Genomic DNA, 25,363 nt, shown 5'->3' with positions numbered 1-25,363 from the left:
ATTCTATTTACACTGTAAAAATAGCAGTACTTTCTTTGCAATAAGTGTAAATAGTAGTTTGATAATATTTGCAACTCAGTATTTTAGTACATTATAAAACAGTAAACAATAATAACATATTGAGTGTAAATGATATATTTATTATATAAATGTCATCTTATTGGGACAATAAATCCCTCACCACACCTACCCATAATCCTATCCGATAGACACTTTAGAATTAAATAACAAGGCACTTTAATTCCACTTATTACATATTTCCTTTATATGTATTGACAATAAATGCCTTTCCAATCTTATGCGATGGGAAAAGGTAGAAGAGCGAGTTCGGCAAAAGGTGGATTCGAACTCCCCTTACGAAAAAGAAGTATACTTCAAGTATACTTCAAGTTCATTTTATGAAGTATACTTAAGTAATGTTCAAGTATATTTTTAAGTATACTTTATGTAAGTATACTAATATCAATGTGTACTTGTAAACTTGTAAGTGTACTACTTCAATACTTCTTGGGACTAAATTGGCCCACTTTTAGTATATAAAAGTATACGTTTAAGTGTAAGAATAGTAAACTACTTAGTTTACTATTTTAATACAAGTAGTACATTTTTGTTGATGAAAGTACACACTTAAGTGTACTCTCACTAAACTACTAGTTTAGTAGTTTAAACTGCAAGTATACTTGTAAGTTTTCTTTAAGTGAACATAACATTATACTTTTATAATTTACTATTTATATATTATTTTTGCACTTGCAGTAGGCTGTACTACTATGTTCAAATGTAGATATTATTTTTTATACTTGAAAAATACCAACTGTACTTTAATTTTAAAAACATTTTATTAGCTTCATGCATCCTTATTTAAGTGTTTTCAACACTTGAATGTCGGTAATTTTCACAAAGAAAGGCAACATTTTAAACTAAACAGTTGATCACATTTTCACATTTCACATTTTTGTCAAAGACTACGCCTTGATCAGATTCAGAACGATGATCAAAACACAGATGGAGTAGATCGAGTCCAACACCACAGTCGTTTTCTCTTCATGGGTTACGGTTCATTTCATTTAGTAGCCTAATATTAAGCAGTTTTGATTTACACGCTGTTTAATGTTTGATGATCACGTTATTTTACATTTGAGTGAGCAATCTTCTATCACTTGTTTCAGCTTCTTCTTCTACTGTGTTTTGATCCAGAGATTCTGTATTGAAGATGTGCCATATAGCGCCCCCTACCGTATAACATGGATAGCTGGAAAATTCAATCAATAGTGAGTAGAATTTTTTGTCCGGGTGTTAAAAATGTTCTTGCTTTAATAACATTGTTTCATGTTTACATATAGCACATAGGCCTACTCTTCCTGTCCATTCCCTCCCCCTCTTCACTTTGTCTCTAATAATATAGATTTTAAAATATATGCTAATGCTGCGTTCAAACCAAACGCGAATAGAGCGTCTGGCACGAGTGATTTCCATATTAAGTCAATGTAAAGACGCGATGTACGCGAATTATTTTATTTGGTGCTTTTTGTGCATTGCGTTTGACGCAAATTCGGAGATGGTCCTCACTGCAGAAATGAAATTCGGATCCAGATCCAACTCCTCCCACCTTACATATACCTAAACCTACCCATCTCCACCCCTTAATCCCTAAACCCACCCCTAAACCTACCCATCTCCACCCCTTAATCCCTAAACCCACCCCTAAACCTACCAATCTCCACCCCTTAATCCCTAAACCCATCCCTAAACCTACCAATCTCCACCCCTTATATCTGGATCCAACTCCGCCCCCCGGATCTCGTGTACTGCATTGAGGTGCTACTGCAAATTCGCATCTGACGCCCGAGTTCGTTGAACTTTGGCGTCAGTTCGCGCCGCGTTAACCAATCAGAAGCCTGCTTGCTGCTGTCACGTGGTGAAGTGACGTGATAAACGCTGGATAAACGGGGGAAGTCCCGTTTATGCTAGGTGTGTTCGACATCGGCTGCGGCTGGATGTATCCGATCGGCGAGAGTAGCCGCGTGCAGGCGGGGAGGAGCTGCAAACGGAGACGTGAAGTCGGACACTTTCTGGTTCCCGCAGTGACCGCTCACATGGTGTTTGCATACTTTACCACAGCTGAAGTGAAATAAATGCAATATTTGCCAAATAATGTTTCAGAGACATTTTCATTCAATACTTTATGTACTGCTTCATACAGCGTCTGTTGAACAAGAATAAAGTTAAACATAAGCTACTATCAATGAAGTGGAGTCTACATTTTTTAATCAGTTTTAATTTAATAAACATGACACAATATAACATCGCAACTACATGAAAAGTATGTTTACTGTTATAAAATGATTTGTGAGCGTTAGAGGAACTATAGGTGTTAGGATAAACACGAAACACACGTGATCGTTGTCATGCAGTGAATCCGGCCAATCGTGGAACAGCTGTGTCGTCATCAGCCCTCGTGCAGCCCAGTGCAGCCGCTCTTGAGAAGCTGCGCTGGCTGAGTTCTCTGGCTCCTCTCGAATCGCTCTCGCGGTACTTTGATGGCATACGTCACAGTCACGTGGCGTCGGCGCTGGATCAAGTCAGACAAAAGGCTTGTTCGACTTCATGCAGCTCTGCGCAGACCGATCGGCGGCTGACTTAAAGCAGTGCATGCCGGTTAGAAATTTTGTCTGACTTGATACAGCGCCGACGCCACGTGACTGTGACGTATGCCATCAAAGTACCACGAGAGCGATTCGAGAGTAGCCGGAGAACTCAGCCAGCGCAGCTTCTCAACATAGACAGTAAAAGAAATGGACACAGCGACCCCATAGGTTTCAACGGAGACAAGTGAAGTCAATTAGAAGCACTGACTTCCTGGGGGTCGAGCGAACTGCGCAGACTCAAACTGAGCTTGACGACGTAGATGTGACGTGAGCAACCCGTCTGTCTTCTAGTAGCTGTGGCAAGAGAAATCTGAACCATTCCCTTCCGAAACTTGCAGAGACGGAGAGCATGAATAGGAGCTGTCCATGAGCTACGAGCAGGACAAACTTTTGCTAAGTATTCTGATTAATTACTTTGTCATTTTGCCTCCACGTCCCCCCAATTGCGCGCGAGCTTCTCCTCCTGTCTGTACGGTAATCTCTCTACTGTGCGACAGAGAGTCGCGTGGTTATTAGGGATGGGACGAAATATCGTTTGACGAAATATCGCGATACAAAACGTGACGAAACGCATCGAGGTCGAAAAAAATGGATCGCGAAATAAAGATAGATGGCACTGCTGCATGATTTGCGTAGTATATAAATAATTTAGTGTATTATATGTGTGTGTATGTATATGGGGCAGACATACAGTCTATGGTGGCAGGCTGGCAGCACCATCTGCTGATCAAGCAGGGTAAAACTAAAGGCCATTGCACACTGAGTCCGAAATTTTCGTATGCGTTTTTTCGTGTTCGTCAGCCTTAAAATTCGTCACGCACAGAAACCTTGCACACTGAGTCCGATGCGTATTTATTAAACCTTTGCGGAAAAAAACGCAAAAAATACAAAAAGATTCGTCAAGCAGTGAGGATGAATTTGTTGCACTCTTTCTTCTTAAAAAGAAAAAAGAAAGGAAATATTGGGTCCATCCAATCCTGAGATTGCGCCGAGAGGAAGGAGAGTTTCACCTCCTTATCAAGGAGTTGCGAAATTATTCCGAGCGATTCAAAATTTACCTCAGAATGTCAGTGGAACAGTTTGATGCTTTGCTAGCGATAGGCTACTGGAGCCACATATTAAAAAGAAGACCACCAACTTCCGTGAACCAGTCGATCCTGAACAGGCAGTATGTCTATGGACGGACACACACACAAACACACACACGCGCGCGCGGCCGGCAGAAGCGCTGGGCAGACAGAACAGCTGTATACAGGTTATATTTTATTCAGTGTCTTTGTAATCCGCATTTTGTTTTTCATACAGTACTGCGAGACGAAGTGTATCAACTTGTCAGACGTCATTCTGGATTTTGTCGTTCGCTTACGGTGGCTCTGAATTTTCAAAAAAACTCTCAAAACACTGTCTGTGGATGCGAAAAACGCAGAAAACCGAACCCAATCCGAATTATTTTTTTACGGACGAAAGTTTCGTAGGTCAGTGTGCAAGCGTGATTGACATAACGTGAGGTCGAATTTTTTTTTAACGTGCGAAAATTTCAAATGCGAATTTCGGACTCAGTGTGCAATGGCCTTAAGACTGTGTGTAAGATATGCCATGCTGTCATTCCGTACACCACATCCAACACATCAAACATGAACCACCACCTTCAACGTCACCATAATAAGTTGTTGTTATACAGTAATATTTTTTTCTTTTTTGATATCGTATCGTGACGTATCGTATCGTGACCCTGGCATATCGAGGTGCATCGTATCGTGAGTTTAAGTGTATCGTCCCATCCCTAGTGGTTATGACGCAATCATTAGCCTATTTTTACAAAAACTGTTTCTACTGGGCCATAACGTAAGCTACAAGGTAATGGAGCCTTTTATACATTTTCGTGTTTCTTTAGAAATAAAAAATGGACAAATGGAGTCTTTAAATGCCTCAGATGTAAAGTTATTCACTGTCAAAGTGACGCCAAAATGAATGGGAGTCAATGGAATGCTAACAGCAGGTGATGGTCTGCTAATCAATGGGGCGCCCGGGGAAGCTTCAATAAAATATGAAACGCTGCCCCCCTGCTTCTCAAGAGCGGCTGCACTGGGCTGCACGAGGGCTGATGACGACACAGCTGTTCCACGATTGGCCGGATTCACTGCATGACAACGATCACGTGTGTTTCGTGTTTATTCGAACACCTTTAGTTCCTCTAAAGCTCTCAAATCAGTTTTTTTTATAACAGTAAGCACTCTTTTTAGTCGGGGAGCCAAAGTCTCAAAAGCTCAATAAAATGGGTTGAACCTGACATGGTCTGTCATACTTTTTATTTGTGTTTTTTCTGTTAACTTTGACCCTAAGAACCAATAATTGGAGGGTCTGATCTGCCGGAAATATCGCAAAAAAAAATTGTGGCCATTTTAGTGTATGCACCCTTTATTTTTTATCAGAAAAATGTGAAAAATGATTTTTTCCCTCAAATTCTCAGTGGGTTTGGTAGGCTGTTAATAAATGCATTCCAGATACAAAGAACACATTTGCTGACAACATCCACTGAAAAAATAACTCTTAAAACACATTTCTACATGATTTTGCATCAATTTAATGCAAAAAATTAGGCGTTTTCTCACTTTTTTCCAATATTTTCATCTTTACTTCATTGGCAATCAACTATTCCCCCAAGTTATGACATCAGTCAATATGTCATTCTTTTCACCAAACAGTATACTCATTCCACAGAAAAAAATCATAAAAATCCAACCAAAATCAATTGATCTGTGATGATTTCACTAATAGTTGATCAGCAGGCTCAGAACCTCAATAGAATTGTAGGCTACTCTCAAAATTCCGAAAGACATGTAGTCCATGAGCCAGGGGGGGTTGATCGGTATCATCGGGGGGAAAATGCTATCATTGTTTTTTGGCAAGGTATACACCCCTAGTATTAGAAAAATCACGATAGCAGTGCAGGGGTGGTAGCGAAATCACTTTTTTCAGCTCATGAAGTTACTAACCCCCTAAGATAAATTCCGTTTTTGAAATTTGGTGTATATCTGGTTTAGGCTCATGCTAGGGATATTGTCAATATTCTATAATATGGTGCTTGGTATCGTTGGAAAGGGGACCTTTTAGGCTTTCATTTAAGCCCAGTACTGAATCTGTCTGATAAACACAAAGGTCACATGACTTCTTTAAACCAGAAATAACACACATTTTTTCACAATTTCCGCCTAAACTGTATGCTTTATTTTATCCCTGTGGCATGAAAGAACACCACGGACACAAAAGTCAACAACTTCAATACTCAAGGCACTCTGATGACTCAGAAAATGTATAATATACCCATACTATTTATTTGTGAGAGCCTTAAATTAGACTTGTGCAGCCAGCACAAGTCTTCAAAATAGAATAGAGCCAATAGAATGGACAAATAGAATACCCTATAGTCCAGGGCCAAATGTTGTAATAAAAACACTTGTAATTGGTGTAACAAAATGTTTCTATCATGTATTTGTCATTACAAGTGCACAGCCATGTGAGCGCTGGCTGAATTATTATCATTTTTATTAATATCTTTCACATCTACTGCAGTCAGATTCACCGTGTTCACTCTGAAGGAATCACTCACATGACCTGTGCACTTCTAATGACACATCAAGGATGTTAAGAGGCTAAAAGCAGGTTTAAATATTGCCCCATTGAAGTCAACAGGGTGCAAATTTTAAAAAGAGGATAACACGGTGTAGGCAACACCGATTTTTGTCGTTGTTCTCTGTATTAACAGCACTCCAAATTTACACAAAAATGAGCTCAATGTTAAAATTGACCGGAGTTCTCCTTTAAAAACTTTTACGTAGGAGTCTTAGCTTAAGAGCGATTCGGGGCCAATCTGAGAACAACTCTGAGCAAGGAAAAGACAAAAACTTTCATCTTAGTGAGGAGGCGGGGCTGACCCCGTTGCTATGTATGACACAATCTTTCGAAGACTGTGATTGGCTGGTAGTCCAAGAAGGAAAAAAATAGTGATTTTAAGTATAGGGTATATTCTAAGCCTTCACTTTGAAATTACATGCGACTGTGTACATTACACACTGCTGCATTGTTGCATTTTCCCAGTTGCCAAATATCGTAATGTAGTGATTACTTTCATTTCTGGCGCTATTGCATTTCTGCGCTGTCGGAGATGTTAGCGCGTCTCTAAGATCAGTCACAAACATGATCCCTGCACGATCTAATCTATAGCGCCTTATTAACTCACTGTCATCCATTGTCTGCAACAGATTTCTTCTCCTTCTTCTTTCTGCCATGTTCTCCTCTGCTGAAGAAACTCTTCAGCCTCTTAAAAGTCCTCGTCCGTGCTCCTAACAATTTTGACCTTAAGACCTCTTTTAAGGGTTAAGATGCTTTCTGAATTACTTTTTTCTTTACTGGGATTTTTTCTTTAATTTTAAGAGTAAACGGCCACATTTCTAAGAATTTTTTTAGAATTTTGTCACTAGGAGCTACTCTTTGCATTAAGATTCTTTATGAATATGGGCCCAGGTATATTTGGCCTGTACTTGAACTCAATCTTTTGATCCAGATATACTTAAGTTAAAAGAATAATTAAGAATTCAAAGTATACTTGTCTTGTAGTTGTGTTAACTCTTTTGATTGAGTAGTCAATTAAATATACTTTTTTACATAGTTTTTTCATATACATACAGTCTTATGAAACTTACATTGTTTGAAAATATTGATTAGAAAATTGATATAAAACAGATATGTTTCTAATTCTGCATATCTGAATTTTTGTGGAGGCTAGTCTACTGGTCGTGTATATCAATTTACTCTAATTCTACTTTTTTGTTTAAAATGTTGCCTTTCTTTATGAAACTTACTGACATTCAAGTGTTAAGATTAAAAAAGGATGCATGAAGCTAATAACATGTTTTTAAAATTAAAGTACAGTTAAAGGTATTTTTCAAGTGCAAAAATAATAATGTTACATGTTAAGTGCAAAGTATAATGTTATGTTTACTTAAAGAAAACTTACAAGTACACTTGCAGTATAAACTACGAAACTAGTAGTTTACTGAGAGTACACATCAGTGTGTACTTTCATAAACTAAAAAATTTACTACTTGTATTAAAACAGTAAACTACTAGTATACTTATAAGTTCACTTGTAGTACAGATGCATTACAAATGAGAAACCTAGTTGTGTACTTAGTTTACTACTCTTACAAATACTAAAAATACGAAAAGTGAGCCAATTTAGTCCCAAGCAGTATTGAAATAGTACACAAGTTTACTACAAGTACACATTGATATTAGTATACTTACTACATAAAGTATACTTAAAACTATACTTGAAAATTACTTAAGTATACTTCATAAAATGAACATGAAGACATGCACTTTTATGATGAAGAGATGCACTTTTATGATGAAGAGATGCACTTTTATAATGGACAGATGCACTTTTATCATGGATAGATGCACTTTTATGATGGATAGATGCACTTTTATAATGGAGAGATGGACTTTTATAATAGATAGATGGACTTTTATGATGGATAGATGCACTTTTATAATGGATAGATGCACTTTTATAATGGATAGATGGACTTTTATAATGGATAGATGCACTTTTATGATGGATAGATGGACTTTTATGATGGATAGATGCACTTTTATAATGGATAGATTGACTTTTACGATGGATAGATGGACTTTTATAATGATAGATGTACTTTTATCATGGATAGATGCACTTTTATGATGGACAGATGCACTTTTATGATGGATAGATGCACTTTTATAATGGAGAGATGGACTTTTATAATAGATAGATGGACTTTTATGATGGATAGATGCACTTTTATAATGGATAGATGCACTTTTATAATGGATAGATGGACTTTTATAATGGATAGATGGACTTTTATGATGGATAGATGCACTTTTATAATGGATAGATTGACTTTTACGATGGATAGATGGACTTTTATAATGATAGATGTACTTTTATAATGGATAGATGCACTTTTATGATGGACAGATGCACTTTTATGATGGATAGATGCACTTTTATAATGGAGAGATGGACTTTTATGATGGAGAGATGGACTTTTATGATGGAGAGATGGACTTTTATAATGGATAGATGGACTTTTATGATGGAGAGATGGACTTTTATAATGAATAGATGGACTTTTAGAATGGATAGATGGACTTTTATAATGGACAGATGCACTTTTATAATGGATACATGCACTTTTATAATGGATAGATGCACTTTTATAATGGAGAGATGCACTATTATGATGGACAGATGGACTTTTATGATGGAGAGATGGACTTTTAGAATGGATAGATGGACTTTTAGAATGGATACACGCACTTTTATAATGGATAGATGCACTTTTATAATGGACAGACGCACTTTTATAATGGACAGACGCACTTTTATGATGGACAGATGCACTTTTATAATGGATAAATGCACTTTTATGATGGATAGATGCACTTTTATAATGGAGAGATGGACTTTTATAATGGATAGATGCACTTTTATAATGGATAGATGCACTTTTATAATGGAGAGATGCACTATTATGATGGACAGATGGACTTTTATGATGGAGAGATGGACTTTTATAATGGATAGATGGACTTTTAGAATGGATACACGCACTTTTAGAATGGATAGATGCACTTTTATAATGGACAGACGCACTTTTATGATGGACAGATGCACTTTTATAATGGATAGATGGACTTTTATAATGGATAGATGCACTTTTATAATGGATAGATGCACTTTTATAATGGATAAATGCACTTTTATGATGGATAGATGCACTTTTATAATGGATAGGCTAGATTGACTTTTACGATGGATAGATGGACTTTTATAATGATAGATGTACTTTTATAATGGATAGATGCACTTTTATGATGGACAGATGCACTTTTATGATGGATAGATGCACTTTTATAATGGATAGATGGACTTTTATAATGGATAGATGCACTTTTAGAATGGATAGACAATATTTGATTTTTACAGCGATTGATTCCAACAATCTTTTCACAAAACTGACAAAACCTTGTCAAAATCCATCAACATTCAGTGCATGCATGAGCTACTTTCTGACATTCTAACTGAAAGTGGGTGAATATCAAAATACATGATAGAAACATTTTGTTACACCAATTACAAGTGTTTTTATTACAACATTTGGCCCTGAACTATAGGGTATTCTATTTGTCCATTCTATTGGCTCTATTCTATTTTGAAGACTTGTGCTGGCTGCACAAGTCTAATTTAAGGCTCTCACAAATAAATAGTATGGGTATATTATACATTTTCTGAGTCATCAGAGTGCCTTGAGTATTGAAGTTGTTGACTTTTGTGTCCGTGGTGTTCTTTCATGCCACAGGGATAAAATGTGAAAAAATGTGTGTTATTTCTGGTTTAAAGAAGTCTTGTGACCTCTGTGTTAATCAGACAGATTCAGTACTGGGCTTAAATGAAAGCCTAAAAGGTCCCCTTTCCAACGATACCAAGCACCATATTATAGAATATTGATAATATCCCTAGCATGAGCCTAAACCAGATATACACCAGATTTCAAAAACGGAATTTATCTTAGGGGGTTAGTAACTTCATGAGCTGAAAAAAGTGATTTCGCTACCACCCCTGCACTGCTATCGTGATTTTTCTAATACTAGGGGTGTATACCTTGCCAAAAAACAATGATAGCATTTCCCCCCCCGATGATACCGATCAACCCCCCCTGGCTCATGGACTACATGTCTTTCGGAATTTTGAGAGTAGCCTACAATTCTATTGAGGTTCTGAGCCTGCTGATCAACTATTAGTGAAATCATCACAGATCCATTGATTTTGGTTGGATTTTTATGATTTTTTCTGTGGAATGAGTATACTTTTTGGTGAAAAGATGACATATTGACTGATGTCATAACTTGGGGGAATAGTTGATTGCCAATGAAGTAAAGATGAAAATATTGGAAAAAAGTGAGAAAACGCCTAATTTTTTGCATTAAATTGATGCAAAATCATGTAGAAATGTGTTTTAAGAGTTATTTTTTCAGTGGATGTTGTCAGCAAATGTGTTCTTTGTATCTGGAATGCATTTATTGACAGCCTACCAAACCCACTGAGGATTTGAGGGAAAAAATCATTTTTCACATTTTTCTGATAAAAAATAAAGGGTGCATACACTAAAATGGCCACAATTTTTTTTTCGCGATATTTCCGGCAGAGCAGACCCTCTAATTATTGGTTCTTAGGGCAAAGTTAACAGAAAAAAAAAACACAAATAAAAAGTATGACAGACCATGTCAGGTTCAACCCATTTTTGAGACTTTGGCTCTCCGACTATTTCATGTCGTTGCGATGTTATATTGTGTCATGTTTATCAAAATAAAACTGATTAAAAAACGTAGACTCCACTTCATTGATAGTAGCTTATGCTGAACTTTATTCTTGTTCAAACAGACGCTGTATGAAGCAGTACATAAAGTATTGAATGAAAATGTCTCTGAAACATCTATTATTTGGCAAATATTGCATTTATTTCACTTCAGCTGTGGTAAAGTATGCAAACACCACGTGAGCGGTCACTACGGGAACCAGAAAGTGTCCGACTTCACGTCTCCGTTTGCAGCTCCTCCCCGCCTGCACGCGGCTACTCTCGCCGATCGGGTGCATCCAGCCGCAGCCGATGTCAAACACACCTAAAATTTCTAACTGGCATGCACTGCTTCAAGTCAGCCACCGATCGGTCTGCGCAGAGCTGCATGAAGTCAAACAAGCGGGGAAGTCCCGCTTTTCAGTTTATAATGTTATTTTATATGTTTGGCCTCAATAACTTATTTTATAGCCTATGTCAATACATTATTTTTGTAATATGACTAATACCTGGTGTCGCACAACAAAGCAAATATTTTATCACATAAAAACTTGATTTCAATGAGACATTCATTTTGTATTGAATGCTATTTATTCCACATCTACAATTCCACAATATAGATTATTATGAAACATTATTATTCTAATGTAAAGACAACCAACATACTTATATAGAACAGTTCGTGTCTGGGCAGTGTTGTGTGAGGAAAAAATTACAGGACAGGTTAATTACTTTTGGAGGCTGGCTCCATTTCTCATCAAAACAAAAATAAATTAGGCTACAGATTAGGTGGGTAAGGGCGAGGGGGATCCTGGCTCCGATGCCGGACAACAGATCATCAAACTGTTGCGCGTGACAGGCGGAAGTACCGCTAAAAGCGACCGTCATCCAGGCGCAGCTCCTGGAGCAAATGGTGAAACTCGCCAAACTTGGTACGCCTCTGGAGGGTCTGGTGGACCCAAGTACGGCGACGATGACCCCTACGCCGCTGTTCTGCTCTCCAGAGCAAATACAGAGCGGTGATGAATGCTCGATCAACATCAGCCATCTTGCAAACAGACAACCGCCTGGCACTTGCCCCTCCCACAAGAAGCGGATTTCGCCAACGCGCGTCAATTTCGCTTAAACTTTTGCTTTTAATTTAATTCTATTTCGCTCTGGACGCGCGAATGGATTCAAAATGTTCATGCGTCCAACTAGACGCGGTAGACGCGAATTTGACGCTCTATTCGTGTTTGCTGTGTGAACGCAGCATTAGTTACATGTTTTCATGAAAATGAAACTCGGGGATGGGCGGACCGATCTCGATCAGAAGGATAGGCTACTTTCGGTGATGGGTCCTTACTTAACGAAAGTTGCTCACTTAAATTATAAATTCATTTGTTAAAATATTATACAGTAGTTTGTAGGCCTACAATGCCTCCTGCACGTCTGAACACACCTGCTGTACGCAGTCGATATTGTTCTACAACGAATGGAAATGTGACATTTAATAAACTTGTTTGTAGCCTATGATGTTTGTAATTAAAAGTTGCTCAAAGATAGGCAATGATCTGTGATTGATAAATGCTGATGAATGCTTTAAAATACAGTCTGTCTGTTAAAATTATGGCTTTCAAATATAATCTTGCTTAAATGGTTATAATTAGCCTACCTGTTTTATTCCCAGAAATCGCAAAAAATTTAATCCAAAATAAAATCAAAAGAGATTTGACTAAAAGAGAGACTATCGGTATTGGTAGATATCTATCGTCGAAACCTGAATGGTAGACTATCCGACAAAAAGAAAAGAAAAAGAGGTAAGGTCTTCCTGGTTCTATGCGTCATCCACCGCGCGCAAGGGTTTATGCAAGTAACCAATGTAATGGAAAAAATAAAAAAGTAACCAATGAAATGTTTGGCAGCTTCCTGTATAATACACTGTCGATCATGCTACATTACGCTAGTATAATATGGATAAAAATAAAACATCCTAAAATGAACACACTGAAATAATTCTATGTGCTTTGTAATTCTTTTTCAGTATTTGTTAAATGCACCAAATGAAGAAGATGGTAAAATATTGAAAATGAATGCAGGCCTACGGCCAATTTAATCCATTTGTCTTGACCCAGTAATGTTTATTCTTGCATAATTCAATGTAATCTTTATAATATCACCTGCATCATTGATGAAACATCACCATCTTTCTGAAAGCTAACCATTTTCATTATTTCAAAACACTAACTTTACATTTTGTCAGAAACCAAGAGTGATGTAGTTTTTTAAACAGCATATATTTAAAAATGTACTTTATTAATTATTAATCAAGTGCTAATCAGTGTTCATACACATTTATTTACAATAGTTTTCAAAAACATATGCCTAACATTCAGAAAACAATTTACAAAATTAAAATTATATTTTTGCATATGAGATTAAACTGGAATGAATAAGGATATTATCAAGTAAGAGTTGTTCTTTATTAATTTTTTATAAGATTTAAAGGAATATTAATAGCTGAATGTCATGCTTTAGCAGGCTGCAATAATTATTTAGGGTTGTGTTCTTCTCTCTGTATCCCAGCTTGCAAAATATGGAAAAGAGGTTCTTATTTTCACACACTTGTTATCAAAATAAGTCTGACATTCAACATTTATATCACTAGTAGCCTACTTAAAGGTGCAGTAATTGATTTCTGAGAAACACTGTTGATATCTGAAATCAATCTAAACAAACACACCTCTCCCTTCATTGCTCCACCATTAAAATGCACTAAAATGTAATGCAAGATTGTATGTCTCTTTATCATAGCTGAAGCTGAAGATGATGAACTAACGACAAGAACAAAAAATGAACATACACACAAGAGTATACACAAGCAAGAGTTTGTTGTTAGACACCAGCAGCACACGAGCTCCAGACAAACAATGACACTCAAAACTGTCCTGTTAGCTAACATTACAACACCAGCATATCTTAATTCTGTGAAACACAGCAAAACCAATGTTACTCGCATATGGAGCAGAAACAACACAACCTCTACAACCGTTTTCAGGCCTTCCCGCTTCTGTCTCTCCAGCGCTGGAAAGCGTTTCTAATATTATTGCGGATTCTAAAGCTCTTGCCTGATCATAACCATTGTTTTTCCAGTGATATTCCTCTGACCATTTCTCTTTTGTAATGTCTTTCAGCTATCTTTCTTTCCACGGTCTTTCTTCAAATTAGTGATTGGTCGATCATGAACAATTCATTCATTTTGACGTGACACAAGAACAACGAGTTGTCTCAGAGAGTGATTCGTTCAATTTGTGTTGACCGCACATGCACAACATCCTATAGGTTCTGTACCAGAAACAGCAATAATTAGTTTTGGGTTTGAGTTGTTCGTTCATCCTGTAACAGCCCAATAGGCTAAGGCAATGCAGTCAGTACCGGAAACAGAAATGAGTCTTCGGGTCTGAGTCATTCGTTCTTTTGTGACAAGAAGTCAAAAATGTACATAAGGTAGTCTAAATGTATAATATCCAAGACCATTGTTGGCCAACAAATATTGTAATCAATACATTTTATAAATGTTTTCATCTTTTCTGTTGAAATCTACCTCCATATAATTGACCTTTACCTATAACATTGTGAGTTTTATTTTATTTACCTGTTCAACCAACAGCTATTTTTTTTTTTTTACAAAAAAAGATTGTAATTCATTATATAGGCCTTGAAATGGTCAATTTCATAGAAACATAGACCATAGCAATTTAGATCAGTGTGAAATAGATTCAGTGTTATTTGAGCCAGCCACATCTTTCGGGAACAAAATTTTTGTTTCCACAGGCATAGCGAATAAATTGAATTAAACTGATGTTGCACTTACATAAATATGCATTTTTTATTTGTGCCAGTAAATAACATTTAAAATAAATGAATCAATTCTAATAGGGTCCGTCCTCACACCATCTGTATCGGGCTCTAAATAAAGGTTAGGACTTTAAAGTCTGCTTTATGACTGGCTCGTCCATTTTTATTAACTATTCATTGTTGATATCATCAATTAATATAGCCTTTAAATATTTTGCTGGTCATCACTGCAGCCGATTTTAAAGAGGCAAATGATCAGATCTGTGCTCTGTTTGTGATGCGTTAAGGAAAATGTAAAGTCAATTTGTGTCTTAACACACATTCATTCTTTAAAGCTTAACATAAAAACAAACAAAACATGATTAAAACAAGAAACAGTACTCGAGTAGCCTGTAACAATGACAAATAAAAAGAATACTTATGCACAATAGTTTTGTACTTTTTGAGTGTAATGGGGTTACAAACACTCTTCAGATTTGCGTGGAAATGAAACTATACACACTTCCTCGTTCTCACACCTGACAGAACACGTAATTTATTACAGGATCACCTGAGGAAAACAATGTGTTCGACAATTTGTTGAATTCACCATACTGTACATTTAAAATATAAATAGTAAAGAGTAAAAACTAAATAATATCTTTAGGGGACTGGTTCACAGAATTGCGTAGACCGCATGTTCTGCATTAGTTTAACAATAACAAAAGGATTAGAAAATATTTGTTAAAATAATATAACAATAGGACAGGTAACTGCTCCCCTGCTCCGTGCTGCAGCCCTGTATGTTGAGTTAGCTGTTATCATCGAAGCTTTGCCTTTTACGGCTGCTCAAACCACACCTGTCCAAAGTTCTCCTTAAGCAAAGTTTAAAGTCAAACCAGTTTTATCTGCAACACTGAAGAGACAATTGTAGGATTTTTCAAAGATGGGTTAGACCTACACTTCATTTCAGTCCACTTTAGACATTCTACTAAATATAAGTAACTTTGCATGTCAACTAACTCTCATTAATTTCCAACTACATGTCAGCTAACTCTTATTTGAGTATTAGTAGACTGTTAGATTAGGGTTAGGGTTAGGAGAATAAGTTGACATGTACTTGAAATGTTACTTATAGTAAGTAGTGTTTGTTGGGGAGCATCAAAATAAAAAGTTAGCAGAAATTAAGCAGACAAATTTCTCATACTCTAATGACTGATAGTTGACGTAGTTGCAAAGTTTCTTAAAGTTAGTGTCTAAAGTAAACTGTCGAAAGGTTTACCCAAAGATAAAATGAAGAAAATGAAAAAATGGACAGAACAACATTAATATTCCTATGTTATATATTTACAGATTAGAAAAGGACAAAGTTTGAGGTGGTTAGTGGGAAGTTTCACATTGATAAACTGATAACTGACTGCTGCAATTCATGGTGGGTTGTTTGAGTAAATTTTTTTAATAGGTAATTTTCATTGCCATTAAAATAACTGAACATAAACATACAAGCTTGATAAAAATGATAATTTTAGAGGAAAATTTCAGATGGCACTTAGAGGCTTTTGCATCTGACGTCTTCATATATATATATATATATATATATATATATATATGTGTGTGTGTGTGTGTGTGTGTGTGTGTATTTATATATATATATATATATATATAAATTCAATTTAAAAACTTCAATTCAAAAACTTAAATTCAATTTAAAACTTTTGAAAGTTTTAGGGTTTGCTGTGCCAGCCGAGGAATTGCCATTGTGGTTCACTCAACCATTCTGTGTAGATGTGCACTGGGTTACTGTGGGGTTTGCCATGGTTTAGGACAAAATGTTGCCCCAATGAATATTACCCCAATAAAATTGAGGCCACCCTTGCCTGTTTTTCATGCCCACAGGGGTGTTTTTAGTTCCTCCATTTAAATAGCTGAATTTAGACCTGTTATCTCCTCCTGCTTCACTGGCTTTGTGTTACAGTTTCTATAATTTAATGAGAAAATCAGAATATTTCATTGTCAATTTCATTAACATTTATCTTAATAAACTCGTTATTCACTCATACATTTCTTCTAATGCAGTATCTGTAAGATGTTTATTTTTATTTTTTTTAAAGTGTGATATTTTTTTTAGTACTGCCCAGGTTGCTTTGTAACAGATATTTACATATTTTCTGCAAGATAAAGCAAGAACTGAAATTACCCTGTTTAAAAATGTACTACTGACATTTTTTATCTGTCAATGTTTTTCAGTTGTCAGGGCCTCATTTCCTGAACAACAATAGACCTTGGCTCATCTTACATCTGTCTTTTTTAAAAACTCATTCATGAAATACATTGATGATGCAAAATAAATGTACATTTTTTAAAATAACAACAATCAAATCTGTGGAACTGAGCTGAAGAACTTTTTCAGACTCGCCCTGGAGTTCCATCCTCTCTCCTTTGCAAACCTGAACACACTCCCAAAGAGATCAGGGAATGAATCCATCAGGTTGATGCTCTCTGCGTCCTCTGGACTATGTAGAGAAAAGAGACACCAAAAAACATGATCTGACACACAATACTACTAAATTATTTAACAAATATGCCTCATGTCACATGTAACTCACTAATGCTCGTGTAGGTTGCGTATAAAACGCAGCAGGCCCAGTGTGTTCTCAGGATAGCCTTTCTTCTTACCATCCAGTTTCTGGACAATCTCAGACGGCAACTGACAAAAGAAATATTTACTTTATTACTTTTGCTTTACTTTATTTAAAGTAAAGCAGGCCATGAACTACATTCAAATGATTTGTAACAAGGAAAATCTTGAAGACATGAAATCAGATTCTTTAAGTTGTTACTATTTTCATTTATTTAATTATATTTAAAATGTTTATATTTACATATGTATATAAATATGTTTGAATATCTCTGCACAGAGTTAGACTCACTTTAGTTTTCCATTCAGAAAAGCTTTTCCCCTCATTGTATTCTTCAATGGCATGAAGGAGCTCCTCATCAACATTACGACAGTTCATTTCAACAGCCTCATTCTGGTTCCCCACTTTTTTCAAAGAAATCTCCTGACAGGATTTCAAAAACAGCACAATCTCTTCAGATGATAAAAAAGTATCTACAGTAGATGAAATTTCCTCTTCATTTAATCTAAAATCATAATAAGCTTGTACTATAAGTAGTACTGAACCTTTCTGGCTTGTTTAGACTGATAAATGTCATTGCAAAATCCATGTAATATTCTACCTTTCATCAGTCCAGAAGAAGGGGTGTGCAAGGGTTTGCTCCACTGTTGGTCTGTTGTTTGGAGTTTCATTGATCATCCACTCGACGAGATCCTTCGCTACTTCATCATCCAGATGTTCCAGTAAGTATCTTCCTTGTAGGATGTTGACTTGACAAAATGGACCTTTACCAAATGGATGGTGTCCTCTAGAGAGAATGTAGTACACTAACATCCCAGCAACCTTCAAACAAGTTAGTGTTAAGTTTAGAATTTTCATAAAGTACAATTTAAATTAATTGTATTTGTAATTGTGTATTTAAGTCAATAATTGAATTTCTAATAATATATTTTTAATTATTTAATTTAGTTCTAATAATTACAATATTGTTGACTTAAAAGAAGAGGAAAGATCACCTGAATGTCAGAGCTCCTCTTGTACCCAAAGTTGACCTCCTCATCTAAGGTCTCCTTTGCCTTCCAGCATCTAGTTCCAGCAATGCCTGTTCGTAAAGTTGTTTGGCTTAGGTTCAATCGACGACTAATGCCAAAATCAGCCAATCTAGCTTTTCCATTTATGTCTATTACAAACAGAAGTTTCAAATTAATGGAAGAAGAAAAAAATCTGATCATTTTAATTAATCAGGTTTAAGTCCTACCAATCAGAACATTCTGAGGTTTGATGTCCCGATGAAGCACTTTGGTTTTCGGTTGGTGTAAAACCTGTAAGCTGCAGAGAACTTCCTTCACCAGCTTCTCCAGAACCAAACTTCTCTCAGTGTTTTCATCTGGTAAATGATCTTGGATATATTCTTCCAGTGTATACTCACAAATCTGAAGAGCAAGGTATCCAAAATGCTCATCTTCTGTAAAGTCCACATATCGCACAATGGAGGGACTATCAAGTTGTGGAAGTCATAGAAATTCCTCCTCATTCCTGAGAACTTGGTAATTAGACTTAATCATTCGTTTCACAGCCACTTCTGTGCCGTCATCCCTCAGTCCAAGGAAAACTTCTGTTCCATCACTTCCCCTAGCAATCTGAAATTCATCACTAGGAACAAGAGTAAGCATATTGCCTTTTCCCAGCCAATTTTTATTGCTAATATCCATGTTGATTAGCTTCTCAAGCTTTGGCCTCCAATGAAGACTGGTCTGAAACCCACCTTTTTGAGATATTTGAGTTCTCAGCAGGCGGTGAGAACGGCTCCACACTTGAGTTTGATTCCTCAATGGATTTCAGTATAGAGCTGGTAAGTCCCGCCCCTTCCGCTAACCCCGCTTGGACCTCTAGGTTGAAAAATCGTCAATGCAAGTGAATGGGAGAAAATAATTATTTTCTGGTCCTGTTTGAATTGTCATGAATGTGAACATATGTTGTCTGTGAATTTTTTATATAATCTTTCGTGTGAAGAATGCTACAATTTAGCGGGTAGACGTTTGATACGGTTAGACTTTGTGTGAGAGCACTTTGTGGACTACAACTCATCTGCTTTCGACGCGTTTGAAACGTCAACACCATTCGCACACGGACACTAGCTCACGGATCCCGCTAAACATGGCTGTCTTTGGTGCACTTCACCGCCTTCTTTCAGGGAGAGGACAAAATCGTTGAGGTTGGTGAAAACCACGGGTAAGTCAACTTTATGGGGTGACGTCACATAGGCGACATGTAGTCTTTCTCGTTATGTCTTTTCCACAACTGCTAGCCGAAGAATCATACCATATACTGTCAAACTCGTAACATGAAAAGTTATATAAAAAATTCACAGACAACATATGTTCACATTCATGGCACAATTCAAACGGGACCAGAAAATAATTATTTTCTCCCATTCACTTGCATTGACGATTTTTCAACCTAGAGGTCCAGTGGGGTTAGCGGAAGGGGCGGGACTTACCAGCTCTAAAGTGTCTGGATACGGTTCCTCTTTATCTTGCATCTCCAAATCTTGTGATCCCACTTCTTGCTGGATTTTTTTCTTCTTTTTCTTCTTCCTGCTTGTTGATAGAGCAGCAGTCTCCTCACATAAACGGTCCACTGCACTTAAACCTGCTGGATGTCTCAGTGATTCATCAAACTTGCACAAAATTTGCCAGCTTTTTTTTCCTGATTTCATCCATCTCTGGCTCTGCTGTGATAAGTATCATCTCTGGGATGGGAGACAATCGACACAATGCAACAAGTTCTGGAGCAAAGTAATTTATAATGGCTAACAATCCATAGGTCAACATTCCAATCTGACATGAAATCAGGATGTGTGAGAGGCAATAGACTTTTGCATAACTTCTCATAGACAGAAATGTTTGTACTCAGTGTCTGTTCAGACTTCTTCTGCATCACGCCAATGAGTATCATAAGTATAATTTCAATTACGTTTTCTACTTGTGCATTTCCAAAGTGCTGAAGTCTGTTTGTTAGATTTGGCACAAGCTCACTGAATACATGAGGAGATATGCTTTCACTGACACACAAAGCAATTTTTAAGCAGTTCAGTGAACCCGGAAAGTTTTCCTGAGGGATTCATGGGAAGCGCTCGCCTGGATGCCCCGCACACAACATTTTTAGGTCGGGAAGTTCGATCTGGACTTGAATCCGTTGTGGAGCTATTATGCCCGAACCAGAGCTGTTTGGACCAATCAAATTGTCAGGGCGGCCTTTATACGATGATGGACAGATGATCAACAGTAACGCAATCATCTACGTCACCAACGAGCGCTTGGGTTGAATTCGTTTACAACAAAGATGTCTGCCGCTGGAGAATTGAGATTTCACACTTACAAATAAGTCAGATAGAATAAATACATATTTGGCGTGCTGTCCGAGGAGAGGGCTACGGGCTAGGTATTCGGCCCGAACCCAAAGTACTCCCCCCGTATTCCTGGCTGTGGAAGAACAAGAGTGAGTGGAGGGATGCTGAAAACTGTCAAGGAATGTTAGGTGAGTTGACAGAGTGTATAAATATATTCTTCCTCTCATGCTGATAGGGAAGACATGTTTGATGAACAGTTGATTGGATTGATTATTTGAACGTGCTCCTCCCGAACTTTGTTTATGAAACATCATGTGTAGATTCCGGCATCGCATGTTTATGAAACATCATGTGTAGATTCCAGCATCGCATCTGTTATAGAAGATATCGACAACGCATTAATTTGAAAAGAGGAACAGAGAACCGCGATCAAGGCATTTGTCGATCGGAAAGATGAATGAAGAACATACGTCACTTACTCCGTTGCTCTGATTGGTTGTAGGTCTATCCAATTGAGTGCAGAGGCATTTTCCTTCCTGGTTCGGATGAAGCACGCCCCATAATCACAGCCCAATGGAGCAGTATCAGACTCACATTCTGACTAGAATCTGAGTATGACGACGTCAAGCTAGGGAAGCTCCTGATGAGTCCCTCAAAATATCTGTCTGCACTGTTTGTTAACCACTTGATGGCGCTTTGCTCTGCCTCAAAACCAATTAAACCACGGTAGAGCTCAAAATAAATCAAAGGAACAAAAGGATCCTCTTCAAAGAAATGTTCCTTAAAGTCTCTGTAAATTTCTGTCTGGGTTTTCATTTTTAAAGCACAAGTAAAGGAGAAAGATATATATACCATGTCAGACACTTCACCCTGTGAATATAGTTGAAAAATCATTTTATTCACCTTTTTATCAAGCCTTTATAAGTGCTTTCACAATGTCTTCACAGTCATGAACAACAGCACACTGCAATGGAGTAAAAGTTTGTAATCCATGTCCATCTGGGTTTGCTTTTGCTGCAAGTAATCTTTCCACAATACTCAATGGAACTCCATAAAGCAGAATAATGCAAAGGTGTTTGTCCATTTGTTGAGGGTTTGTTAGGATCAGCCGACTATTCAAGTAGATAAGAGCAGATTTCTTCATTTCTGCATATAACTGCTGCTGTCAATGGTGTAACATCATCATTCCAGACTTCAGAAGAGTACAACCCATTAATATCTCTGCCTTTTAATAATTTCTGAAGTCTCTCTGCCTTGTTGTCTATGATACATTTTATTAGGGGGTATGTTTTTCTAGGTAGGCCTACTGCTGGAACTGGAACTACTTGGAACTGGACTTCCATGGATTTTCAAATACTCATTCAAATCTGTCAAAAGATGTTAAACACTTGAAATTCAGGCACTGAGTAGCATTATTACTTATTTTCTTATTTATTTACATTGATTATAGACACAGTGATAATCTGTAAATAGTTTTTAAGTCTGTATTTAGATGAAAATCTTTAAAGTTTGTCAATATGTTGTCATGCCATATGCATTAAATAATTTTACTCTGATTGTCAATGAAAAAAATGTGATTAAATCATTTTGATCAAATGTATAAACATTTTGAAAATGTATAAGCATTTACTAAAAAAACACATTCCAACTAAAGATTCATAAACATGAACCTGTGCTTGTGCTTGTGAAAACCTGAGCTCCTGAAATAATGGCAGGAGTACACTGAAGTATTATATTTGGCAGCAGCTATTTGCACTAAGGGCAAAAGCAATAGATGCTATTTACACTAAGTGAAAATAGCTGTATTTTCTTAGTGATATGCTTACACTAAGAGAGAAAAAAAAATAAATATATATATATATATATTCTATTTACACTATGTAAAAATAGCAGTATTTTCTTTGCAGTAAGTGTAAATAGTAGTTAGATATTTTCACCACAGTATTTTAGTAAAAATACTAAATAATAGTGCAATAATAACACATTGAGTGTAAATTATATATTTATTAAATAAATGCCGCCTTATTGGGACAATAAATCCCTCACTACACCTACCCATAACCCTACCCAATAAAGCCTTTATTGTTAAACAACAAGGCACTTTAATTCCACTTTTTTATTGAAAATAAATGCCTTTCCAATCTGATATGCGATGGGAAAATGTAGAAGAACGAGTTCGGCAAATGCGGGCTATTTGCACTTAGTGTAAATAGACACACCTATAGACACTACTTTTTCTTTCTTTTTTACTTGTGTTTACATGTGTTTGCTTTAAGAATTTAATCAATGTTTCATGTTTTACACTCTGTTTAGGATATTGCACTTTGTGTAGCCACTTGTTAGATAAATGCTATATTTTAAAAACTTTATTTATACATAGCACATAGCTATTTCTGTGCATTCCCTCCCAGTCTTCACTGTTTAGTTACAACTTTGTCTCTAATAATAGATTTTAAAATATAGGCCACTAGCCTACTTTGCATGTTTTCATGAAAATGAAACTCGGGGATGGGCGGACCAATCTCAATCAGAATCGATAGGCTACTTTCGGTGTTGGGTCCTCACTAAATGAAAGATCACTTAAAGGGATAGTTCACTTTAAAATGAAAATTCTGTCATCATTTACTCACACTCAAGTTGTTTCAAACCTGTATGAATTTCTTTCTTCTGCTGAACACAAAGGAAGATATTTTGAAGAATGTCAGTAACCAAACAGTTAACTGACCATTGACTTCCATAGAGGACAACATGTCAGTGGTCAGATAGCCCATCCCTGGCCCAGATGCCCTCTATATGCTTTCCCGCCAGTCTCTATGACCCCTCAGGTCATCAGACGGATCGAGGAGAGCGGATGCCCAGTCCTTCTAGCAGCCCCCCTCTGGAAAACCCAAGCGTAGTTTCCAGAGCTGGCGAAGATGGTTGACATTGTTCCCTGGCCAGTGCCAATGAGGAAGGATCTCCTCACACATGCAAACGGTACGATTTGGCACCCTCGCCCCGACTTGTGGGCCCTACATGTGTGGCTCCTCAACGGATATCCAGGGACTTCCCAGAAAAGGTCTTGAATACCATAACTGAGGCAAGAGCTCCGTCTACCAGGCACCTCTATGCTCTGAAGTGGTCAGTATTCACTGGCTGGTGCTCAGCCAGGGGCCTCGAGCCCCAGTCATGCGAGGTGTCGGTGGTACTCTCCTTCCTGCAAGAGCTTTTGGATGCGGGTCGCTCCCCATCCACGCTCAAAGTGTATGTGGCAGCCATAGCAGCTTTCCATGCTCCTTTGGCTGGCCGGTCACTGGGGAGAAACGACTTCGTTGTTCATTTCCTTAAAGGAGCCAGGAGGATTAACCCACCCAGGCCTCCTACTATACCGGCATGGGACCTCCCCTGAAGGGTCCCCCGTTCGAACCGCTACAGTTAGCTGATCTCAAATGAAAACTGAAAACTGCTCTGCTGCTGGCTCTGGCATCAGTCAAGCGAGTTGGATATTTGCAGGCGCTCTCTGTGAGCCCTACCTGCCTGGAATGTGGGATAGGTGACTCCAGAGTCACTCTCAAGCCAAGGCATGGTTATGTACCTAAGGTGCTCTCAACTCCGTTCAGAGCTCAGGTTATTACATTATCAGCACTTCCACCCTCGGAGGACGATGGGGAGGCTAATTTGCTCTGTCCTGTCAGGGCTCTAAAAGTCTACTTGGAGCGAGAGGCATGGACTCTTCGTGGGCTTGGTCTAGTGCTGTACCAATTCAAGACATATGTGCGGTGGTCGGCTGGTCCTCGCTGTCCACATTTGCGAGATTTTATAATATGGAAGTTCCTTGCCTGCAGGCTCGAGTCCTCTCAGTATGATAATTAGACCTGATGATGTCCGGTCTTATTATGGTAAAAATTCTGTACATTATTTTATTTTTATGCAACTTTAAATGTGTAAATAAAAGAGAATGAATTGTTCTGGACATTGTTTATTTTTGTAATGACAGTCATAATTTCTACATGAAACAAATTCTTCTTTACCTTCTTCTATACCTTCTATACCTTCCAAATAAAATTGGTAAATGAAAATCATTTGTTCTATAGGCTACGTAAAAGTACTTTTTCCATCTATTTACAACATACGTTAAACATATCAAAATCAACATAAACATTTAAATTTAAAGTACATAAAATAAGAAAAAATTATGTAGACTTTTATTCAGCTGAGCAGGGAGACCCTGCTGGACCGGGATGGGCTGCCACAATAGAGACCCTGGTAAGACCCTGGCCTCTCTACTGGTGGGACATCATCTGGGATAGTCTACAGAGTGTTTGAGTGCATATTTCCAATATCTACTAAGTTGTCTACCAACAGGTTTGCAGGGCTGACTCAATCGACGGCTGCCATGTCACTGAGATTTTTTTTATTGTTCATCAGCTGAAAAACAAAGAAAGAAAAAACATTTCTGAAAGGGATTCCAACGATATTGTTCCTCTGTGTCATTATATGTTAAATAGCTGCAGTGTGGACTCATCCTTGGTGTGAAGAGGCCTT

General features: G+C 37.4%; 1 protein-coding gene and 2 long non-coding RNA genes across 3 annotated transcripts in view; all 3 read right to left on the bottom strand.

Moving 5' to 3' along the window:
- Positions 1 to 12,882, bottom strand: part of LOC307155080 (uncharacterized protein) — a 46,668-nt gene extending 33,786 nt beyond the window's left edge. The window contains exon 1 of the mRNA XM_079865435.1: positions 12,708 to 12,882. The gene's annotated coding sequence lies outside the window, so the exon portion shown is untranslated. The remainder of the gene's footprint in view (positions 1 to 12,707) is intronic.
- A 4,276-nt stretch (positions 12,883 to 17,158) lies between these two features.
- Positions 17,159 to 17,875, bottom strand: LOC307155086. Its single transcript, XR_013820459.1, has 3 exons — positions 17,800 to 17,875; positions 17,476 to 17,576; positions 17,159 to 17,382 (listed from the first exon to the last, which is right to left on the bottom strand). It is a non-coding gene; the product is annotated as an uncharacterized lncRNA (long non-coding RNA).
- Positions 17,876 to 18,261: 386 nt separating this feature from the next.
- Positions 18,262 to 18,986, bottom strand: LOC307155084. Its single transcript, XR_013820458.1, has 3 exons — positions 18,746 to 18,986; positions 18,504 to 18,667; positions 18,262 to 18,330 (listed from the first exon to the last, which is right to left on the bottom strand). It is a non-coding gene; the product is annotated as an uncharacterized lncRNA (long non-coding RNA).
- Positions 18,987 to 25,363: the final 6,377 nt, after the last annotated feature.

The sequence above is a fragment of the Squalius cephalus genome (assembly GCF_949319135.1).
Source record: "Squalius cephalus genome assembly, chromosome: 3".
NCBI lineage: Eukaryota > Metazoa > Chordata > Actinopteri > Cypriniformes > Leuciscidae > Squalius > Squalius cephalus.
The sequence above is the reverse complement of the archived record's forward strand: the minus strand, read 5'-3'. Positions and strand labels throughout refer to the sequence as shown.